Source organism: Protopterus annectens, chromosome 4.part0, assembly GCF_019279795.1.
Source record: "Protopterus annectens isolate FY-2018-M chromosome 4.part0, PAN1.0, whole genome shotgun sequence".
In the NCBI taxonomy this organism is placed as follows: Eukaryota; Metazoa; Chordata; order Ceratodontiformes; family Protopteridae; genus Protopterus; species Protopterus annectens.
Window position 1 is genome coordinate 45,731,189 of NC_056733.1, and position 25,312 is coordinate 45,756,500.

At 40.7% G+C, this 25,312-nt stretch overlaps 1 protein-coding gene across 1 annotated transcript in view; it reads right to left on the reverse strand.

The window, feature by feature from the left end:
• Positions 1 to 25,312, reverse strand: part of RNF213 (ring finger protein 213) — a gene marked incomplete in the record, with an annotated part of 2,890,576 nt that overhangs the window by 81,752 nt on the left and 2,783,512 nt on the right.

Genomic DNA, 25,312 nt, shown 5'->3' on the forward strand with positions numbered 1-25,312 from the left:
ATTGGTAGTTCTGGGGGGAGGCAAACAGGTCTATATCTGGGCTCCCCCATTTGTTTATCAACATGTTGAAAGTCTTTGGTTCCAGTTTCCACTCATGTGGGTCCATGAGATTTCTGCTTAGTTCGTCTGCCAGTGTATTTAGCTTTCCTGGCAGGAATTGAGCCTGTAGGTGCACTTGGTAGCTCAAGGCTGTGTTCCACAGAGCCATGGTTAGTCTGCAGAGGGGGTATGAATGGGTACCCCCCTGCTTGTTTATATACCACATACCAGTGGTGTTGTCCGTCATTACCATTAACTGTCCTGGAAAAATATGGTCCTTGAAGGCTGTCAGAGCATTCTGTACAGCTAACATTTCTTTTTGATTGATATGCAGGTGCATTTGACTTGGCTTCCATTTGCCCTAAATGTACTTCCCTGCCAGGTGAGCCCCCAATGCATAGTCTGATGCATCTGTTGTTAGGGTTTAGGTGGCAGGGAGTAGAGTGAATAGTAGTCCCTTGTTTTGGTGGCAGGCCTCTGCCCACCAAAGGAACTCTAAATGTAGGCAAGGTATGATAGGAATCATTGCTTCTACATCCTGAGAATGTTGACACCATAGGCTTTTTAGATACCAGTCTAGTTTCCTCACATGCAGTCTTGCATATGGAATTAGGAGAATGCAGGAGGCCATGAACCCCAAGGCTTGCAATATTTGCCTTGCAGATAGCAGGATTTCTGTGGCCATTAGTTTGAAGTAAGCTGTCAAATGAGTTTGTTTCTCTGGCATGAGGAAAGCCATCAGGGAAGTTGTGTTCAAGCTTACTCTCAGGAATATAATTTGTTTACAGGGTACAAGATGTGATTTATTTTCGTTTATGGTGTACCCCAGACAAGTTAGCACCTTTTGTACAAACGCCGGATGATTCTAAAGTATGTTCTGGCATTCTGCCTGAATTAGACAATCGTCCATGTATGGGTATATTTGAATATTTCTTTGCCTGCAAAATGCAATGACTGGAGCTAGGTACTTTGTGAATATCCTGGGCGCAGGAGATAAGCCAAAGGGCAGTGCAGAGAACTGATAGTGCATGTAGCCTGCTTTGAAGCGTAGGTATCTTCTGCAAGATTCCCTGATTCGGATGTGCAGCTTAGCTTCCTTTAAATCCAGTGTTACCAACCAGGCATTCTTGCCTAGCATAGGAAGCAACTGGTGAAGACTTAGCATCTTGAATTTTGGGATCACCAAAAAGGTGTTTAGATAGAAAGGTCCAGGACAGGATGCAATAAGTTGCCTTTTCTGGGTACCAGGAAAAGTCTTGAGTAGAATACTTGTCTCTTTTCCTCTTCTGGTACAGTTTGAATAGCCCTTATGCTTAAGAGAGAGAGTATTTGCTTTTGAGCCTCTGCTCACTGATTTGGAGGTAGATCTGGCCAACCGTTTGGGGTTGGTAACATGTGGAAATGAAATCTGTATCCTTGGGAAAGTATATTTAAAACCCATTTGTCCTGGGTAATGAGTTCCCAGTTTTTTGTCTGCAGAGCAATCTTTCCCCCTAAAGGAGCAGTCATTTGAGAAGGGCTTGGAAGTTTTAAAGTTAAGTCATTGAGACAGTCTACCATAGGGGGGAGGTCTTACTACTCCCAGATTTGGAAGTGGGTGGCCTCCACTGCTTAGTCCTGTGCGTACCTTGGGACTGAAGCCTGGGTGTTCTGCTGGTTCTGGGTTTGGACTGAGAAGGCCTGGAAGAGGCAGGAAAAAAACAATGCCAACTAAACCTTGGAGGCTGTACTTGTAGGAAATCTTTAACAGCTTGCATAGATTTAGCTTTTTCCTCCATCTTTTTAAGTACTTCTTCTGCTTTGTTGCCTAACAGGTGGTCCTGATTTAAGGGAGCATTCTGCAATTTAGCTTTAACATGATCTGGCAAAGATTGCTCCTTAAGCCAAGCATGCCTTCTCAGTACAGACCCAGTGACAGCAGCCCTGCAAGATGCCTCTAGTGAATCAAAACCACATTGCAAAGTATGTTTTCCAACTTGTTCAGCAGAATACATTAAATCCTATAAATCCTTATTTTCAGCACAGTCAGGAATCAACATCATTTTCTGTTTAAGCGATCCAATATTATGCTCCTGATACTTTAACATATGAAACTGGCAGTTTAAGGCTCTATGGCCAAGGTTGCAGAAGTGTATACCTTCTTACCCCATCTATCCAGCGCCCTGGAATCTCTACCAGAGGGGGTAGGATTTTTGGCAGTGGTAGCCTTAATGCCCTTGGGTCCCTGTGAAATAGTCTTAGGATCCACAGTAGGATTTTTAAAAAGGAACTTGTGAGAGTCAGGAACCCAGTAATATCTATCAGGTTTGCTGGGAGCAGGAGGCAAAGAGTCAGGGGCCAAGCTAGATTCCGAAAAGGCATCATCAACCATGTCCAGTACAGGGGGGATAGCTAAAGGCCTGTATTGGGGCAGGAGTAAGAAATCTCTAAGCCTCTTTTTAGAATCAGAGTAATCCTGGCTTTCCCAGCGGAAATGCTCCCTAAGAGCATGCAAGGTTTCACCAAAAGAGAAATCCTCTGGAGGGGAAGCAGAAGGAATAGAGTCCTCTGCATCAGAATTCTCATAGGTAAAGTTAAATCCTGGTCATCAGAGGAAACAGAAATTTCAGAATCCTGATCAGAAGTATCATAAGCAAATTCAGTCCTCGGTCTCTTAGAGGGGGAAGGTTGGCTTCCCCTGATTAATGTAACAAAGTCTTCATCCATTCTTATCATTTGTATTTTAGGCATAGAGGCCTGACCATGCGGTCTGGGCGTCAGTTTTCTAGGCATGGATCGAGTTTTAGGCCTTGAAGAAGAAGAAGATGGCGTTGGTTTAATATGCAAGTCAGTAGGCCTGAATACACCCTTAGAAGCCGGTGCCTGCACAGTGGCTCCGGACCCATCTAAGGTAGAGACATCCGCAGGTTCCACAGTTGAAGCATCTCGCAGCATACCGGACTCTGAATGGGTCTCAATAGAGGCCTGCGAATCTGAAGTAGCGGGTATCAGGGGCTGTGAAAGCACCTCACTGAGTACCGGCAAACTGGCGACTAGCTTAGGAGAAGCGTCGGCGGCAGCTTTGGACCTGGGCAACCTGTCTCTGTCTTCATCTTTGTGTTTTTTCAGAATGTCGGTAGTCGGGTGGCTTACCAAAGACATATCTGGATAACTGAACCGAGTACCAAAATATTTAGAAGCGTAAATATAAAGACGACAAATAGTTTGTTGTTTAAATAAGGCACAAAACCAGCAGCGAAGTATGTCGTGGTCAGGGCCTAGGCAAGGAATACAGTACTAATGAAAATCTTTATGAGGTATTTGCTTTCCACAAGAAATACAATTATTGACATTTACTGACATCGGTTTAGAGCAAGAAAAAGTTTCCCCAATGGGGTACTTCGCTTTAGTTGAAGACTTCAGTTCCGAAACTTGAAATTTAAAATTTTAGGAGTCTGCCGACCGGCACTTGCGAACTGCTTCTGCTTCGGGCACCGCACGGCAAGAAAAAATAATGTAATGCCGTCGGCTGCATGCTTTATACCCCTGACTACCTGACGTCATGGAAAATGAGACAGCAACCAAGGCAGGACCCAAGACTTTGATAATCAGGCTGACTGAGGGCTACTACAAGCAGATAACCTAAATGCGATGACTGCAACAATGAAACACGAAGAACATCTATTGAGCCAAAGTCCACTCTTCCCTGGAGATCAGATCCAATTTGTAATGCTTGAAGAAGGTATGGGGCTTAGCCCTAATGGCTGCTGCACAGATGTCATCCAAGGAGGTCATAGAGTGGAAGGCAACTGATGCTGCAATAGCCCTAGTTGAGTGAGCTTTGATTTGACTAAGCTTAGATTCATTTGTAAGCGAATATGAGAAGCTAATGCAATCCCTGAGCCATTTTGACAAAGTAACTTTAGATACTGCACATCCCATTCGAGGGCCAGAAAAGGAAATGAAAAGTTGGTCCGACTTACAAAAGGACTTAATTCTGTCCAGGTAGAACCGTAATTGTCTATGAACATCCAACGAATGTAGGCAGTAGTCTCCCATTTGAATAATTTGGAAAAAATACAGGGAGCTTAATGGACTGGTTAATAGAAGTCGGAAACCACCTTCGGAAGAAAGGATGGGTTAGTACAAAGTGATAGGAAGATCAGATAAGGGCTCTTGATACATAAGGCTTGCAACTCAGATATTCGTCTGGCTGAAGTGATTGCCACCAGAAATAAGGATTTCCATGACAGGAATTTTAGATCACATGTCACAGCAGGCTCAAAAGGGGGTAGAGAGATAGAGAGAGAGACCGAAGAACTCGGGAGAGATTCCATGCCTTCACCGGTTACCTGATGGGAGATCTGCTGTGGAAAATTCCCTTGAGCAAGTTCTTGCAAAGTCGAGTGGAAATAAGCGGGACTCCATCTGAACCATTATGGAAGTTGGAAATAGCTGCTAAATGGACTCGAATGGTGGAAGCTGATGCATCATTGTCAAACAACTCAGCAAGATAATGAAGAATAGTAGCTACAGGAGCTGAGAACAGATCTAGCTTCCAATTATGTGACCAGATACAGAATCTTTTCCATTTATCCCTGTAAAGTTTTCTGGTGGATGGTTTATGGGAGGCCAGAATAATATCATGGACAGATGAGGAGATGGTTTCCTGCCTGGCAACCTATAGAAGTGGAGGAACCAAGATGTCAGCTTGACAGTGGATAGATTCGGTGGAGTCAGCCCTTGTGGGTGAGATATGAGGTCCTGACGAGTGTCTAGGATCCAAGGAGGTCGTAAGAGATGAGGTCGGAGGAAGGGAAACCACGCTTGATGAGGTCAGAATGGGGCAAGGATCTGATCCGAATAGCTTTCCTTAGAAAAAGGGGGATCAGAGGAATCAGAGGATAAGCATAAAGGAGACCCACGGGCCAATCGTGAATCAAAGCATCTCTCAGTGACTCCCCGTGAGGGGGAAAGAGGGCAAAGTAGCTGCTGCATTTTGTGTTTGAGGGGGGAGGTGAAAAGATCGCAGCATGGCTGGCCCCAATGGCTGAAAATTTCTGCCGTCACACTCAGATTGAGAGACCACTTGTGAGGACAGAGGATGCATCTGCTTAGCTTGTCCGCAATCACGTTGGAGCTCCCTGGGATATGCATTGTGATCAGAAAGCGGTTGGAAGCTATCGCCCAATGCCAAATTCTTATGGCTTCACGACATAGGGAGTAGGATTTGGTCCCTGTTTATGTACCAGACAACGGAGATGTTGTCTGACTGAATAGCAATCGTTCCAGATGGAAGGAGCAGGTGGAATGCTTGCAATGCCAATAGCACCATTCTTAACTCCAGGACATTGATATGCAAGTTGACCTCTGTGCTGGATCACGTGCCTTGGACTGACTTTCCCTGGAAGTGGCCCCCCCCACCTTAACAGGGAAGCCTATGTGGTCACCGTGGTGCTGGGCTGGGCAGCCAGGAAGGGGCGACACCAAAGATTTCATCTGTACTCATCCACCAGAGGAGATCTTGTTTGCAGGTGTTGGTGATGAGAATCTGTGAGCTCAGGGAATGAAGATTGGATATCCACTGGGACTTAAGGAGCCATTGTAGTAGTCTCATGTGTAATCTGGCTAGGGGAAAAATTAGGATGGCTGCTGCCATCGATCCCAGAACCTGAAGAACTTCCCTTGCAGATACCTTTCTTCGGCAGAGTATCACTTGAACTTGTGGCCCTAATCTCTGAAGCCTGTGAGGGGGAAGAGAGACCAGACCTGATTGAGTGTTGAATACTGCCCCTATAAATTCCAGTTGTTGTGTGGGCTGAAGGTTGGATTTTTCCCAGTGGATGGTGATGTCCAGCGACTCCAAGAACTAGAGTGTAACGGAGGGCCTTGACCAGAAGGCGCTTGGTGGGGGCAGAGAAGAGCCAATCATTTAAATACAAAAACACCTGGAATCCCTGAAGTCTCAAATGAGCTGTGACCACTGCTAGGCATTTTGTGAACACTCTGGGGGCCAGAGAGACCGAATGGCAGGGCTCTGAATTGGCAGTGATTGGCTCCCAGCCAGAAGCTAAGGAGACTCCTGGAGCACTTGTCCATTCTGATGTGGTAATACGAATCGCAGAAAGGGGAGGATGGATTGAATCGTGACCATGCAAAACTTGGTCTGAACCACTGATTTGTTTAGCTGGCTGAGATCCAAAATGGGCCTCCAGTCCCCTGTCTTCTTTTACACTAAAAAGAATCTTGAGTAAAACCCTGATCCGCCACTGGTCTGGGGGGACCTGTTGGATGACTCGTTTTTGACATAGCTTTCGTATTTCAGAAGATGCCTCCTCCCTTTGACTGTGTGGAACATCGGGCAGGGATTTCGGAGGTCATGGATAAGAGATTAGGGGAATGTGATAGCCTATAGAAATTATTCTCTGCACCCACTGATCATTTGTACTGGGCAGCCAGGCAGCTTGGTGCAGAGAGAGAAACATGCCCCGACTGCTTCCAGAGGAAAGCAATCGGGCAACGCTTCAGGAGTGCTGATATGGTCTTCCCGAGAAAGAATCTCTGGAGTCCTGATTTTGGGGACCCCCTCTGCCCCGAAAGGGGCGTCTTCCATTACTGGATCCCCCTCTGCCTCTGGGGGAGTCCTCACCACGTGCATCACAGAAAGGACCTTGAGACTTCTTGTGCCACATCTTTCCACTCATCTCGTTCCTGGAGAAGGAACGCTGAGGTTTGGAAAAACATAGACCCACGGCAGACAAGGTCTTCCCGTCCTGTTTGCACCTGGCTAATGTATTCTTGACCTTAGCACTAAACAAAGCTGATGGTTGGATAAAGACATTTAAGAAGGAAGACTTGAAGGTGTCCGCGAGGTGACAAATGCACATCTTGGCGTGGTGTTTCATAACTACGCCTGCACCCGCAGCTCTAGCCGCTCCTTCGGTTGAGTGGGACAGCAACCTCATGGACAAATTGGAAATTGACTCTAGGGTGGCAATTTTATCACGTGCCCCATCCGAAACTTGACCCGTGAGGGTTCCAGAGAGCTCGGTGATGAGATCTCTCTGGAGCCTCGTAAAATGTGCCAGAAAGTTCAGAGACCTAACCGCAAAGGTTGCTAATGCAAAAACTCGCTTCTCTAACCTGTCCACCTCCTGGGACTCTCTGTTGGGTGAGTTAACAGCAGGACTTTCCTCCGCAAGGTCCGGTCCTTTATCGTGGCTGCCGCCACCACCATAGCGTCTACTGGCAAATCTCTCGACCAATGCAGTTGATCCGCTGGAGGGGAGAGTATCTTATCTGATCTCCTGGGGATGGCCTCAATGGAGTTAGGGTTTTTCCATGCTGCTGTACGATGAACTTGACCAACTCATTGGCGGGGGGGGGGGCTACCCAAGAAGTAGACGGTCGAGAGAGGAAGGCCTGCAGGAATATGGATTACTCCGAGGAAGAATTGGACAGCTTCCAGTCACCACTCTGCTTCAAGATTTCCCGGATGTCTCCAAATGAGACATCAGGGAGTGACCACGGGGATCCTTCCCCATCATCATAGTCCGTATCTTCCCTGAGGGACTCCTCTTAGTAGTCCATGTGTTTCCTCTTACACGCCCATTTCCGAGGGGATTCTTTGGTGGGAGCATCCGAAGAAGACTCAGAAAGGGAAATACCCTGAACAGGGGTTTCCTGGGCCTTGCGCTCTCGGAGTCCTGTGTGTGTGTGTGTGGGGGGGGGGGTTGGCCTTTGACAGCCGTGGCTCAGAGGGAACTGGTGAGGTGCCCGACATAGGAGGATTGCTCGAAGTGAGCACCCTCTCCATCACCTGGTAAGAAGGCACGCCTGAAGAGGAATGGGAGCCCGGAACCGAAGGAGACAATTTCAGAACTGGGGCCACACCCCGCTCCACACGGTCCGATCCCGAGGATGGAGCCTCAAGCAAAACTGGGGCAGGAGTCACCCTTGGTCCCAAAGACAGAACCGGCAACACAACCGGAACAGAGGGTTCCACCTCCCCAAGCATGAGATTGAGGAAGGGTGGGTTCCAATGGAACCGACACCCAAAGGGGCCTCGGAGCCTCAGACACAGTTGTTGTCGGCACCGAGGAAGGGGGTCCTTTCACAGACATCGGAAATATGAGCCTCGGAACCGAGGGATCCAAGGGAGGAGAGTATGTAGGGGTCACCGGTGTAATAGACCCAAAGTGGGATGGGGTCTAGGAAAATTTGTAATTCCCCTGGCGGTCAGCAGCTGATCAAAAAAGGTGCACCACATTCAATTCTGAAAGACTCCTGGTGGACCTTACAGATGCCCTTGAGGGGGAATCAGGCCGGTCCAAAAAGTGGCTGAAGGCTTGTCCAGCACAAGGACCTGCAGACGGGGTGTACCGGGTCCGTGGTGAATTAAAGAACGCTACCGATGATTCCAGTTTGGAAACCAGCAACAAGGGAATGATCAGAGCTGAGAACGGGCTCGAGCTGAGGTCACAGCTGGGGTCATGGTCAATAGCGGCTCCGAAGCTGTTGTCGGAACAGACGTGGGAGCAGAAATGGGGGAAGTCGGTGCCAAGGTAGAGACAGGCAAAATGGTCAGAACCAAGGTTGTAGTGGGCACCGTAATCATCAGAGCCGGAACAGACGCAGATGAGGTGACCTCGGTATGAAGCAATGGAGCCAAACTCGGAGCCAAGGTGGTCGGAACCGAGGAAGTGATACAGTGCTCAGTAGAAGTCTTGTGGGCCTTGTGCTTATGGCTTTTGCCCCTATCACCAGCCGGTGAAGAGGGTCTGAACGAGGATGTTTCTAGTCCACAGAAGGAGGGGAAGAGACCTCCAATGCAAAAATAGCCTCTGAAAAAGGCGAAGGAAGCAGGCCCTTAAGAATCAACCTGTTTCGTCTTTCATTCAGCGTCCGCTGACTGAAGCTGGCACAAATATCACATGGAGGTTTCGCCGATAAGTGCAGAACCCCCAAACAATACACACACACTTCATGTAAATCACTATTTGGGAGTTTACCACTGCAAGAAGAGCAGTGTTTAAACCCCATAGTCCCTTTCTTTTCCGACATAACAGGAAACACACACACACACACACACACACACACACTAAAGTAGGGAGAGAAAGAGAGGGAAATATCAACAATGGTATTGGGAATACCACAAGGGTAAAAGGGTCAATACCAACAACGGTACGAAAAGAAATACCTGCGGGTAGAGTTGAGTGAGTAAATAGAGAAAAAAATTAGCAAACTGACAGGAAAAATTTACAAATACTTATAACATTTTGAAAAATATAACAGTTGTAGAGCTCTGCGAAACGCTGCTATACGGCTCTGCTACAAACGAGATCTGAGGTAGCGGAGTGAAGGGCATTGTGGGTAGAAGCTTAGCTCGAGAGTTTTTGGTGCACGCAAGCTTGGTATAAGGCTGACTCGGTTCTGAGTGCTCGGAACCAAACCCATCAGTGATGAATAGGAAGAAGATTAACAACTTCAGATAGCATATTTAAAAAGTCAAGAAGAACATAATAAATGTAGTACTAAAGAAAAAAAGATAACTTTTTTTAGAAACACAAGGGAATTGGAGTCCAAGTTGCTAAATTCCTAAAAAAAAATATACAAAATAATATTATACAACTGAAAGATGCAATGCAGATAATTTAGAAATTTATTATTTCACAGGTTCCTGTTTTACTGCAGCAGTATTTTACTTATGAAAAATACTGGAGGGGATTGTTTACCTTCAGCTCTCACAATACAGCAAACAATACCACCTTCTTTCATATAAACAGTATGGATTCTGGTGTGAGTGATGCAAGTCCACCACACACTGGACTATACCTAAATACATTCTTGTGGGAATGGTCAAAGGTATGCTTACCAGAGCCACTTGCAAAGGATCTCACTGTTAACTTCATCTCCTCAACCTCATCTAAAGTCCCACTACTTAAACACATTTGACAAAGCACCATTTATTGTCCCCTTCTATACTCGATATTAACAAACTTCCACTTGATGTGCCTCACCTCCCACTCTTACTTTCTGCTGATGGCATGGTCCTTTTCTGCTTCAACTCCTCAACCACATCAACAGTCCCACTATTTAAAGGTGTTCCCAGGGCCCCATTTCTTGCCCCCCATAAGCTACCTACATTAAAAAACTTCCAATTGATCCACCTCAACCCCCACTCTTACTTTACGCCTTTGGTATGGCCCATCTCTGTTCTAATATTTCTCTGCCAGCACTGCAACATGAACTCCAAAGAACGATTCCCCTTCCTTAATTCCTCAAAAATAAACAACACATTGTTTTGGAACAGACAGAAACTCAGATGAACCCTCAACTCCTGAGTAATCCTTAATTACCGTAATACTCAGAGTGTATTCACTCTTTCAGGTATCTCGTAATAGAGTCAGACCGTACTCTCACTTTTTTTAAACAAGAATCATCTTTATTAAATTTTCATTTAGACACAGGCAAATCATGTGTTTATATAAATGAAAATAAACTATACTGACATAATCCCAGCTGCAAGCATTTTACATAAAAAAACATACTGACAAAATCCTAGTTGCAAACATTATACATCACTTATAATCTACCCAATTAGTCAGTCAAGCATTACAAAGCTCATTCAAATCCTGACTTCTTTTAAACCTCATTACTCCCCTGTATGTATTGTTCCCACAATCCCAATTTTTCCTATGTAATTTGTTCTTAACCATTTTTAAAGATCTCAATTCCAGTCATTTTACCTCTGTTACTATATTCACTACTTATAGTACAGTTGTTATAGACTCTGACTTCCATTTTCTCAGCTAGGCCTTATTATGTCTAGGCAATTCTTATTCTGAACCACAGCTCAGAAAAAACATTTGCCTAGTATCTCTGACAGAGTAGTCTGCAGGGAATTGTTAAAGTCTGCCTACTCATTACACTCCCAGAAAATATGTTCCCAATTACATCTTTCTTCCCCATCCCACCTCCAACATTCTGTTCTAGAGTCTACTAAAAACTCTACCATTGCTGGTCTTTTTTTTAGGACCCCCGTTTCTTTCTCTTTGCCTATACTCTGATATCAATCCTTGATAAGGAAGGCAATCTCTAACCTGCAATCCAAATAAATTCTTGGCATCTTCCCATTATATTACCTTTCCCACTTTAGTTATTTGCTCCCAATATCTTGGCTCCTTTGCCAGTTTTCTCCAATAAATTCCAGCCTCCTCTTGTCTACTGTCTGTATCCCTAACTGCAGTCATCCCTATAAGCAGAATTTACTTTCTCCATTCCCATGTTGGCTTAGATCTTAGAATACTTTCTGCTACTTTACAAATATAATATTCTGTATGATTATTGTTATTCTCCTTAAAGAGCTGCTTCCAATCCCAGTCTATCCTTGTTTCTTGAGCTTCCTCCCTGTTTCATCATCATCCCTTTCCACATCAGGGGGTGGGTTTGGCCCAGTGATTAAGGTATTCACCTCATAAACACAAGGTAGAGGGCTTGATTCTGACCACAAGATACTGGCAAAACCTAAAATGGCCCTTCAGGGCAGTTAGACTAATATTCAGCTATTCATCTATGGCCCTCAGAACTTTTTGGTTGGGATGGTGGCCTAATGGATAAGGTGTTTGTCTTACAAACATAAGGTGCAGGGTTTGAGTCTCACAAGGGATAACTGGCTAGGCTTAAAATGGCTCACAAGGGCAGTTAGCCTAGTACTAATTGCTGTTGGGAGGATGGCCTAATGGTTAAGGTGTTTGCCTTACAAACACAAGGTGCAGGATTTGAGCCTCACAAGGGATAATAGGCTAGGCTTACAATGGCTCGCAAGGGCAGTTAGCCTATATCATCTGCAAACAGAGCCAGCTTTTCTTGACTATCATACCAACTATATCCTTGAATTTCAGAGTCCCTTATTTTCTTTGCCAATGGTTCTAAATATATTGCAAATAACAAACAGGAAACAGGACACCCCTGTCTGGTTACTCTCCTCAAGCAGAAATTACCAGAGAGGACCCCACCCACTTTAATTTTTGTCTTTGATCCCTCATATGTCCTCCTAATCAGCCTTACAATTTTATCAGGGAATGCAAATGTTTCCATTGCCCTGCTCATAAAGTCCCAGCTTACTCTGTCAAATGCTTTCTCTGCATCAAGACCTACCAACAACAGTGATATTTTCTTACATTCTGCTTCCCTCTGCATCATTAGTAACTGAGCCTCATATACTTCTAATCTTGGCATATTTACTTCTTCCATAAAGATTTCCATTTGCATCTTTTCTTGATTTCCATATTTTTCTGCTTTATACAGATTTTCATAGACTTTCCAAAGTATTTCTAATACCTGTACAGGATCTCTTGTTACCTTCATTGTTAGAGGCTCCCTAAACTTGGCAAAAGCCCTTTCCGCTTTCTGTTGCCTGTCTTGTTGTACTAAATGTTTTTGTGCTCTAGAGTTACTTAACAGCAATCTTTCTAAATGGCATGTTATTGAGGTAATCCCTTACTTTCTGCTTAGCATTCTACAGTTGCTTCTTTTCTTGTTCTGAGAGATTCCTCTTATTCTGCAATACTTGAACATTTGTCACTCCCTCTAAATAATTCTTGTTACATCTTGACCTAATCTCCCTTTCTTTTATTTCCACCCTATTTTTGAACACCAATTTAATTTTATCTCGCTTCCTAGCTATAGTTTCTCTAATATCTGGAATTTTGTAAATAATTATATGTCATTGGTGAATACCAACATTATTTATACAAGATGCTCATGTTACAACTATATTAGAACTGTATGTCACGTGTATATCAAACTGGTTTGTACAGACGTGTTGAAAAGCGTTTGTGTTTGAAATGCATCCACAGTGTGCCCTACTGGAAGAGAACAGAAATTTACATGCACTTCTGTAACTGTTTAAATCTATACATTTTAACAGTGGAAAATGGAATACAGGAGGTTAATTTCAGTCCAGCAAACTTTAGAAAAATAACTGAAATTAAATTACTTTATGGCTAGGCCATAAAAGATGGTATCTTTCAGTTTTTAATGCAGCAAGAAACACAATGTCTTTACTAGGAAGCTTTCTGTATTGTCTTTAGGGTGAACTAATTACTAGTCTTGAAATGTAGAGGAATGTAATTGCTTAATGACTTCCAGCATCTGCCAAAGATCTGAGCAGAAGCCTTTGTCTGTATATGTTTACAGGTAGATGCTAAATGCTGCCAGCTTCTAGCAATGGGGGTTTTGGCCTGTGATCTAGAAGTAAGAAATGATGTCATTCTGCAAACTATTCCAGCAGTAATATTTTAGATCTGACAACTAAAAGATCCATTCACCACATCTGCCTTGCTCTAATGAAGTAAGTTTCTAGGGAACAGTATACTTCTCTTAGAAACAGTGAGGAATACAGCAAAGTTTAGTTTAGATGTTTTTCTTTGTGTGAGCCTCTACTGAAATGTTGTTTTAAATATTTCCTGTTTTTTTAACTCTGATGTCACTGTGAATATATACTTATTCATTGTGGCTGATCTGTGTAGAGATATTTAAGTTTTAAGAGCACTTGCATATCTGTTTGGTGACAGTGTGTGGGCCACTCCTGGGAGCCTTGCTCTTGGTCAAACTACCATTTGTATTAGTATTAATGTTGTACAGTAAAATTGGCCATCCTTTGTTAAGGGCCATAAAGTAGCTGATCAGGGGTACTGGTGGCAGTGATAACCTTGTGGTCTGGGTGGAGGGGGAGCATGGCTAGTGGATCTGTGCCAACCTTTCCCGGGTGTGTGTGCGTGTGTAAAACAAATCTCCAAGAGTGTGTGTATTGGCTGCTTGTGCAGGGATGCAAACACTAGTTCGACAGAGAATGCTGGAGGACTTGGCTTGAAACCCTGGCTAAGGACTCAACTCTATAGCTGTGCCAGTGGGGAGACTTACTGGGGATCTGGAAGAAGAGGGAGAAACCAGCTGTGGGCTGACTGTGGTCTCTGTGTGCTCTTGAGAAAACTTGCACTTGATGCAGAGAGCTGCATCTGGAAATACTGTGTACTTGTTATCTAAGCAGTGAATGTCCCCCCACTATTGCCAGTGGTGAGGATTGAGGCTCCTTGATTACTGGTCCAGTGCTGGGTCATCACGTCTAATAGCACCTGAATAATTTCCACTACACATTCCTTAAATTCCTCTCTTTTCAATGAATAAGCGGGAAAACATCAGTGTCTCATTTTTATTTCATTATCCTATGTTTTTATTTTAGTTATTATTGGCGCATGATGTGAAATAGTTATTCGGTGCATTTCATGACCTTCAATTAAATGTATATGTTCCTGTGAAATGTAAATTCTGTCTAGCCTAGCCCAGTTTTTGTATCTTGGGGAATAAAATGTAAATTCACTCCAACCTCCTAGCACTGAATTCACATCTTCCATGCTAAATATTTTCATAAATTTCTTCAAATTCTACCCTCCTTTGTTATTACTTTCCCTTCTGGGCCCTCCAGACATATCTTCACTGCTGCAAATCAAATTCTAGTGTCCACGTATAAGTAATATTCCTTGTTAAAAGCTGATTATTTCTCCCAGAATTTTCTTAAGCTCCGTTATTGCAGTTTTAGGAGGAATATAAATACATGCCAATATAATCCTCCTCCCCCCTTGCCAGTAGCCCCTTAGTACTACAAATCTACCACTATTATCTTTTTTATCCTCTTCTATAGTTATTGGAGCTCCTCTTTCAATTAATGTAAGTACTTTTTTCCTTTGTCACAGGTAATCCATTGAATAACTATTCTGAAAAACCTTTATCAAATTTACACACTCAGTTCTTTCCAAGTGTGTTTCTTGTAGTATAGCTGTTTGCACTCTGCATTTTTAATATGGCTCATTATTCTTTCTTTTTTGTATTTATCTGTGAGACCATAGGCATTTAAAGACATAACAGAAAGCATCGATGTATTAAGTTATTACTCCCACCTTTTATGTATAACAGCTTCTTTGTTAAATGTCTTGTTCCAGCTTTTGTGTGCATACACTGTTTGGCAGCTTGAACTTTTTTACAGTTGTTTCTTGCCAAATCCATTATGTTACATATGACAAACATTTTCGTTTTACTGCCAGCCCTCTAACAAAAAAACAAACACACCCCAATACACCACCTAAAACTAATATTAACACACAAAACTATGTACATCTTCAAATACTTAAGTTTTACCCTCCTAATATGAACAAATGTTCCAAACTGACAGCCACACACTCAGACTTGGGTTGACCTAAAAGAACCATGGCCTCAAGCTAAATGCCAAAAAGTGCACAGTCAACCCCTTTGGGAAAAACAATGTGCCCACAAACTACCACATAGGCGGTAATCCACTAAGTACGGAAGATGTAATTAGGGATCTGGGGACCCAAGTAGACAGTAACCTATCCTTTGATAATCACATTGCCAAAGTGGTTAGAAAAACCTTCTATATAGCTCACCTAATCATGAAAGGGTTCACATCTAGATCAAGAGAGGTCATTGTGCCACTCTACTCATCGCTCATCAGGCCCACAATTGAGTACAATGCCTCATTTGGGATGTACCTTACCAGACACCTGCAACAGTTAGAGACCCCAAAAGTACCTCACCAAGATGATCGTTGGCCTCAAACAGATGCCCTATGCAGCTTGACTAAAGAAACTCCAGCTCTACTCAGTTGCTTACCGCCTACTCAGAGGCAATCTCTGCCTGACATACAAGGCCATGTCTAACCCGGAATTAATGGACATGCTCCACCTCAAGAAATCCAAATCCCTTAGAGCTACACGCTCCAGGGATTTAAACCTCAGCACAACAATAAATAGGACATGCTGGAGGGATAGATTCATATCCCAGAGGCTTCCCTTGCTCTGGAATAGAATCCCTATCCATGTTAGGCAGAGCTCCTCACTGACCCTCTTCAAAAGAAATCTTGATGAGTGGATAGGAAATCGTACATTTACACCTGGGATCACTTCTATGGCCCTGTTGGACAGAGGCTCAGGAATCTAATCTAAAAGGGAGGCAAAAACCAACACATTCTGGCTAGGCTTATAAATGCCCTAGGGCAGATAGCCTAGTACCTACGTATGAACCTATGAAAAGTTATCCATGCTAAGACTCATGGTGCAGCCTGTGCTTCTACTAAGTACTGTCTGGTTTTGTCTTATATTTATGGCTCTCCCAGCTGGGAAAATACCCAAAAGCTTTCAGAAAACATCATCTCCTAGCCAATTTCTTTTGTTCTAGCCAATTTCTCTTTATCAGATTGTCTCTATGGAGACATGAGGACCAGATATGAAATTTCTACTAGGCATGTATTAATTTCCTAGAAAAAAGTCATATAATATTCACTATTCTTTTTTAATTTACTTGCTTTCTCTTTGTTACTCCATCAAGCTAAGGGCCTTGTAGCAGCCATTTCCCATGCAAGAATGAGAAAAACATATTCATTTTTTTTCTTTTATCATGTTCTTTTAACCATACCTTTTTTTACCACCACAGTGCCGACATTTCATAAAACCAAACAAGGAAAAAGAGAGAAAGAAAAAAGGAAGGAGCACCTGTTTACAGCAGTATCCCCATTACCATTAAAAACAACTGAGAAAACTTTATAGCATGCAAAGAAAATCATACACTATAAAAATAGTACTACAAAGAAAAAAAATTGTTTTACTTACAGTTAACTTTTTTCCCTCCTCTTCCCCTCCCCAAAGTATTTTTCCGAACATTAATGACATGAACTAGGGCATATACTTCAGAGTCCCCCACAAGTCCAACAAAGTCGAAAAAAACTCAGATATTTCCAGATTTTCCTGCCATGTCATATTTCACAAATATAATTATTGCTTTGTAATGCCACACTTGTCCATTTCCAAGTTATTAGTTTTATTCCTGTTCATCTCAATATCCCAAATCCTGTCTCTGCTTCATTTCCATCGTACTCTCAATTCTTCTAGTCAACTGTGGTGTTTCAGTCCTTCTCTCCAGCATTTTCCATTGAAACACTGGAAAAGTTTTCACTGGCACAGTCTCTCTGTGGTCTTTATTCCCAGAAGAACAAGGAGCAGAATCTCCTTCTGTTTGACAGCTCACTTTTAGTTGGACAAACTTTTTGTTTCCTCCTTAGCATATACTTCATCAAAAAATGATTTTGTCCCTCCATGGAAGAATACCTTGAAGACAGCTGGGTACAGCAGTTTGACTCTCACATCTGTGTTTCAACACTTCCAGAATAATGGAATAAATTTACTCCTCTTCTGCCTGGTGTACAATGAGTAATCATTCTCCACAAACACTCTGCTGTACTTTGCCCTTCTGCTACAGATTTTTTTCAGAATAAACACCATCTGCTGGTAGGATTGCACCTTTACTATTAAAGCTATATGTTGCTTTCCCATAGCCAAGTTTGGAAAATACACATATTGTGCCCTTTCAATTAACAACTCCTGTTGTGGAATATCAGCTGAGTTGCTTATTTGTGCTTTCGCAAAATTAATACAGTCTATTCTTTACACCTTCTTTAGTACAGCTGAAAATCTCTCCTCTGCCCTCTAATTCTATTATTTTTTGAAACATGTCTTCTTGAGCAGCGTCATATTCAGCCAGTCTTTTCTTCATTCTGATATCAAATTTTTTTGCAGTTTTACCACCTCATCTGAATATTTGTTTAAAGCTTATTCTATTTTTTTTCTAGCCCTTTGTGTTTGAGTTGATAAATTCCATCAGTGTTTCACTTATTTAACCAGGTCTGTGGGCAGTTGTCTTAGGCTTTCCTCTAGGTTAGTAGAAGTGATGTATGGAGCTTGCAGTGCTTTTTACTGAAGAGCTGCAGTGCTTTTCTCAGTCAGTGTTTTTTCCTCACCTTCTGCAGCTGATTTTCCTTCAGTTCCACTATATTTCTTTCTTCCTGGCATCCAGGCAGTGCACTTACTAGCTAGTTACTGAAATTTACCCAGAAATACAAAAGTCCACTGGTTTTCTCTGCTGACATTCTGTTTTCACATTTGGAGAGCTAAAATTATTCTGTTACTCAGTGTGTAGCTATCTTGGAAGTTCCGCAACCCTTCTCTCAGTTTTGATCTGCATTTTGATAATGCATATGAAAAGATGAAATCACTCCTTTTCAATGCCAAAAATGTTTTCCTTTCTTGCCTATTCACCTAGGTCAGTCACAGGCATGTCTTCCCCCAAAAAAGCTACTAGCCTAGTGGGACTAACCCAGTCAACAACGGATAAATAAAAAGGAACGAAAATATATTGTCCTTATACCTTGAATATGGGCTCCCTTTAGCCGCTGCCACATCAAAAACACAAATGACAGTGAATGCATTTCAAACAAAATCAATTAATGTATCACTCTTTTCTTCTCTTGTGATGAAGATCACTGTTCAACTCTGGAAACAGCTAAATGGCCTCCACTCAAGTAAATATCTGATCTGCTGCTTGGCTTACAATTTTTTAAACTTCTAAATAAGACCCTTTTCTCCCTTATCATCTAAACATAAAAGACAACCCCCAGATTATAATTCTAAAAACCCCAACCACTCAAGTCCACTGCTACAAACCTCACAATCCAAAATGAATCCTACAGACCTCTCTTTCTCAATGTTAGGTTCTAAACTAGGGGAATTTCTCCTTTCCAATCTTAAAGACACTTCTTAATACAAACTCCAAGCAATCAAAAATACATCTGAAAAGTTAAGCAAAATGCAAGTGCATTCTGTCTGGTTACATAACCTGCTCCTCTATATGCTTTCTCCACACAGTCTCTGTGTCTTACACTTTTCATGGGACACACTGAATTATTTCATTCTTAAATATTAGGTGTATATTTCTGTTAAATGTTGCTGTATATATATATATATATATATATATATATATATATATATATATATATATATATATAGGGTCCATGTTAAATCAGTGAACGCTTAAAAAAGCGAACACTAATTTAAGTGAAAGCTTAAAATCCAGAACACTCAAACAGCAATTCTTTTCCCAGGGAAAAAAAATTGCTGTTCTACAACCCCCCCCCACCCCCCACCCCCACCCCACACTTAAATATACCAACTCTGAGATCGCACCACAGCAGAGGAAATGGCCCTGGGGGAAAAAAAAAATCGCTGTTCCAAGTGTTCGGGATTTTCACCTTTCACTTAAAGAGGGTTGATAAATCAGCGTTCACTGATTTAATATATACCCTATATATACATATATCTATATATATATATATATATATATATATACACACACACACACATAATGTGTGTGTGTGTGTGTGTGTGTCTGTTTAGTGGTCAAAAATGGCTCTAGATGGTAACTGTTAATGTGACACCCTGACCACATGTGCAAAAATGGGAAAAAGGTGGTTATGGCTGGATGGCTATAATATCCTCAATGTAATTCATAAAATGTTTCCAGTTGCACATTTTACTGTTTATTTCTCCACAGTGCAATCAAAAATGCACCAGTTGTAGAAAGCATGGGACAAACATAATGCAACTCTATGAAGGGTGATATAACAAAAAAAAAAAATAAATGTTTGACATTGTAGGATCACTAGTTTTTCCATGAGGTAAGGACGTGAATTAACGCAAAAAGAACTCGTCCTTGCCTTCCAGCAAACTTCATATTTCTATGTTAATGTGGGTGTGCACTGTGTGAGTGTGTCTATGTACATTTCCAAATATATTCTATTCAGTGGTCAATGGATTCAAGTACAGCTCTTTGTCGCAAAGCAGAAAAACATGCTACTCATCTCCTGGTATGAAAGAACACCTGGAAGTGATATTTGAGTTTCTTTTTTCTAGCTCAGTGATGAGCTTCTGTAGACTTCCACAGCTGTCCCAGAATGGAAAAGCAATACTTGATGAAAAAAGCCAGTAAAATGTTTGTCTTGTTTAAATTCATTTCCTGACTGAGTAGACGGCATCAAAGAAAACAAATCTGGGAAAAATAAAGGTAAAGTGAAGAAAAAAAGAAAAGGAGAAAATTGTGTTGGACAAGGGCTAACCAAAGATTTAATGGGAAGCAGGCTAGTCTATGGATACAAATGTATGTTATGGCTTCCAAAAACTTTGAAGAGAAATTTTCTTAAATGCACTCTGAAGTCTTTAAGTGGGACCCTGGATAAGTTCAAGAAAATCAAATGAGGAAAAAATGGAAAAATGAGTGCTAGCACTGAATAGTTATTCTGATGCACTGGTCAAGTTGTAAAAGTCAAAAATGAAAATTAAGGATAGACTGACAATGGCAGATTTAGAAGGCAGAGCAGAGAGAGAAACTGAGGTTTACAGCCATCCCTGAGAAGCCGATTTGTACTCATTCCTACTGGCAAAATCTCCTTTCTCTGTTTCTGTGTTGACATAGTTCTTGGAATACTGTCTGCAACTTTATGAACATAATATTCTGTATGTCTGTTATTATTCTCCTTAAGAACCTGCATCCGAAATGCCACTCTCTCCTTATTTCTTGAACTCCCCCTCAGCTTAATCATCATCCCTTCCACTCTGGATTATAACCTACTATTCATGCTATGTATATGAGCCTTAAATATGTAGCTCTAAAATATCCCTTCAAATCAGATAATTCTAAACTATCTTGCTCTATTAGAAGGCTCATCTTTGCCCATGTAACTCTTACCCTCTCTCTCTTCCAGATAATTCCTTCAACTATTTATTAACTACTATCCATAACGTCTTCTCTGGTTGATAAAAAATATATTTACATTGAATATATATAGGCACATGTTAGAAAGTTAGGAATATAAGGTGTATATAACAAAAATTTCCTCGTTTGACATTTTATGCCAATAATTATGAAATAATATTAGTATATGTATTTCATTTTATTTAAAATATTTTACATATATTTTTTGTATACTATTAGGTCAAATTATGTCAAGAAATTTGATTGATTTAATGTTTTTCTTTCTTTTTTATAAGAAAGCATATATAAAACATATGCATTTTATGTTTTGATTATACTGAGTCTTTTAGAAGTGAATGTGTTCTTAATGTCTGTTTATACACTGGGTGGCTGTGTCATATGGGTTATTGATTAATTACTATATAATAATGCTTTAATTAATTTAGCATTTACGCTGAAAAAGGGACATTCCCGAAAGCTTTGTTTGTTATTGAATAAAGTGAGCGTTTTTTCTACCAGTTTGGTTCTTTTTTTACTGATAAAAAATATACCTCACTTGTAAATGAAACGAAAGGGACTAAAACATTTTCACTGCTTGTATGTTAAAATCCATATCCACAAACAAGAGCTTTCAGTTTCTCAGTTTTTCTAGCATCTTACGTTTTATTTCCATATATCATTAGCTGCATTAAAACAGAACCTTTTTTAAACTGCACTCCATCTTATCATGTCCCATAAATATGCGTATTACTGACCCAATTCGTGGGTGAGTACATTTCTTACAGCTACAGCCTTTGTTTCATCTCCGTTACTTTTATATAGTGAAAAGACTTGAAATTGTATCAAAATATTCCACAACACTGAGATGTCCTTTTCTGGATTTATCAAGTACAAAATAAATAAATCTGCAAATAAAGCCAACTTTTCTTGATGAGCATATAAATCATATACTTGAATTCCTGAGTCCCTTTTATGCCAATGGCTCTATAAATAAATCATATAACAAAGGGGAAAGAGGACACCCCATCCTGGTTCCTCTGCTCAAACACAACTTATCAGAGAGGAACCCTCCAACTTTAATTCTTGCCTCATATATCATCCTAATTAACTTTGTTGTATTAGGGCATGCAAACACTTCCAATGCTGTACTCATAAAATCCCAGCTTACTGTGTGTAATGCTTTCTCTGCACTGATACCAAACAGCAGCAGCAGTATTTTCTTACATTCTGCTTCTTTCTGGATCATCATTATTTTATTAATGTTGTCCAATGTTTGCTTACCCTCCACAAAAACCACATTAATACAGATCAATCCTAACACCTTTGCAATTCTTTTAGCTAGCATAGACAAACGCTTTTTAGTCATGGTTTAAAATTGAAGTGTACCTATACGAAGCTAAGTCTGAGGGGGTCTTTAACCTTTTGGATAATAAATGCAATTATAGCTTTGTTCCAAGATGCTGGTGTTTCCCCTCCTTATAAAATACTATTAAACAAAATCTTCCAGACCTTTATCACTTTCTTTCCTCCTAACTTCCAGACTTCCACAAGAATACCATCTACCACCATGTTTATCTAATCTCTCCTTATCTTAACTACTTGTTGAACCTCATCTTCCACTAATCTTGGCATAATTATGCCTTCATAAATATTTCCATTTGTGCTCTTTCTTGATTTCCACATTCCTCTGCTTTATACAAATTTTCATAACATTTCCAAAATATCTATAATACTTCCCTATATGATCACTAAGTTTGGAGAAAGCTTGTTTTACTTTCTGTTGCCTAAGTCAATGAGCTAAAATTTTATTACTCCAGAGTTATTAAAATAGTTGCCTAACAATTTTTCTAAGCTCATACATATCATCCAAATACTCACTTATTTTCTCTTTAGCACTCTGCAGTTGCTCCTCTTCCTGCTCTGCAAGATTCCCCTTATTCTGTAATGCTTTATCCTTTGTCAGCGCCTCTAAATATTTTCTAATACTTCTTAACTATATCCTTTTGTATTTTATTTCTACCATATGTTAAACTCCATTTTCATTTTATCCCACTCATTAGCTATCCCTTCTGAAGAAATTTCTATCCTCCTTAATAACGCTTAACTAATTTCCACTACCCATTGCTTAAATTCTTCTCTTTTTAACAGGAAGGTGGAAAAGTGCCAGTGTCTCATTTTAATTCATTACCCTACATTATCTTAGTCGTTATCAATGTGTGATCCGATATAGTTACTGGATATGAGTCAAACCTTTTAGTTAATTGCACATATTCCTGTGAAATGTCATTTCTATCCAGTCTATTCCAGTTATTGTACCTTGGGGAAGAATATGTAAGTTCTGCCCCAAGTTCCAACTACTTATATCATGTCTTCTATACCAAATATTTTCATAAATGTCTTAAGAAATCTACGCACTTTTCTTATATTTTCCTTTCTAGATCTCCCTGTTACATCCTCACTATTGTAACTCAAGTTCCATTCCCCACCTATAAGTAACATTCTCTGATGAAAGCCGATTATTCCACCACAGATTTTCTTAAGCTCCACAACAGCAGTTTTTTGGGAATATAAACACATGCCAAAGTAATCCTCCTCCCTTGTCAACAGCCTTTTACTACTACAAATCTACCATGCCCACTTAAACAGATTGCTGTTTATTCTTGTCTAATCTCTATTACCCTCCCAGATGTGAAATAAAAAAGACTGCATGCTTTCAGAAAACATTTACTTTTAGCTTTAAGAAAGTGCACTGGCTACCTTTAAAATTAAACTAAGCAATCTTCTATAAAACATATTAAATTATTAAGGCTGCTAGGGTGGCTACTATCTCATTCACTTCCTGTAATTTAAAACTTTACTTTTCACAAAACTGGCCGCCATTATTCCTTTAAATTCTGCATACTCAGAACTCTCAAGATTAACTGCTTGTACCTGCAGATAGCTCGTCTTCATGTAAAAGTAGTCAACAATGAGGAAAAAACTGTTAATTTACAAGATGCATGAAGGAATCTTTGTAAATCTGCCTCAAAACATTTTGTACAGGAGTCCCCCTGGCCAACTACATTCAGCTGAAGACTTCTTGCCTCTCACCAAAATCATTTTCTAATGGAAAACCTGCTAATATCTTTGCAGATGCAAGAAACTTAAAATTTTTCATGGATTTCATAGTTTTGCTTTCATAAAAAACAAAACAATACTTGTGTATAGCTTAAGCCAAGGATATTCATCTAGAAATCCACCCTTTTAAAAACAAGGAAAATTATTATCTTAATTCTACATATAAAATAATCAATTCACTTTCACACCCTACCACCCATCCCAGCAGCTCAAGATCACAATATTATATTAACTTAAACTTGCTCCTGTTAAGTCTTTCATCTTTTCTTATACTGTAAAGAAAAAAGAGGTAATCCAGAGTGCTCATGTAAGGTCTGGTATCCCACCTGTGACCCAGAAGGCTGCAGGATTAATAAGAAATAGAGCACAAAGGATTAGTCCAGATAAAATCACTTCAGCTAGCAGATCTAGGAGACTCTCTCTGATACCCTCCCTATGGGGGAAATAAAGACACCTTGTTGAAGTTTCCAGTACTTTATTCAGTTAAGTAGGTAAATGGACTCGCCATTACCTTCTTGGTGACCTTACTGAGTGAAATGTTGTAAAGGGATTGAAGTAAACAAAGGAATTTACTGAATTGCAGGGAAGAAGGTAATGTTAACCATTCAGGCAACTGCAGCTCTGCAGTGTGTAAAATAAAAACAGCAGCAGAATGCTAAAGAATATTACTATAAGGGAAGCTGTTAAGAGTATGTGGGAGAACTAAACCGAGGTTTAGTTTGATTAATGCCTGGTTTGGTGGTCATCTTAACAGAAGCATCTGCCCTGATGAGGGAAAAGTGTTTTTTTCCAGATATGTGTACGTAGTTATTTGGTTCTTGGACATATTTGAGGAGTTAGAAGAGGGTTATAATATTAAGAAAAATATAACAATGTGCAACAAATAAAAAGTTGCAGTCAAAGGTTTATAGAAAAAAGGTAAATATGTAAATGCAATGTCTAAATGATTGTAATATGATGTTGATGATGAATTTACAAACACGTTGTTTGGTAAACACGAAGTTCAATACACTTCTGCTAAAAAATAAACAAACAAAATAAAAATATGCTACTTAAGCCAGTTTCTGAACTTAATTCAGAGTGCTCAACATTTACTTAGGTTATCCTTCCTCATATTTTCTCACTGCTGCTTTCAGTGATACTGCACTATTTAACTGCTCCATACCTTGCTGAAAAAAATAATATAATGTCCCTGACTACAACTTAAGAGACACAAATGTGTTTAGTAGTTGTCATGGGAGAATAGGCATATCTACCTCAATCCCTCAAAAAAGAGGTGGCAATGAAAGGACAGGTTTGGAGGACATTTGACCATCAAGTCAATGTTCAGTAGCCCTCACTGCAACTGCAGAGAGAAAGCATGATGGTTACTGCAGTGACACGGGTTACATGTCCTCTATCCAGTGGTTGGGAATGGGGCTTAAACATGCTCTCACCATCAAGAGGCTGGAGAGGGCACAAAATACTACACATGGCTGTAAGAGTGATGGCCACAACACAAGCTGCTCTGTGGTGGCTCAAT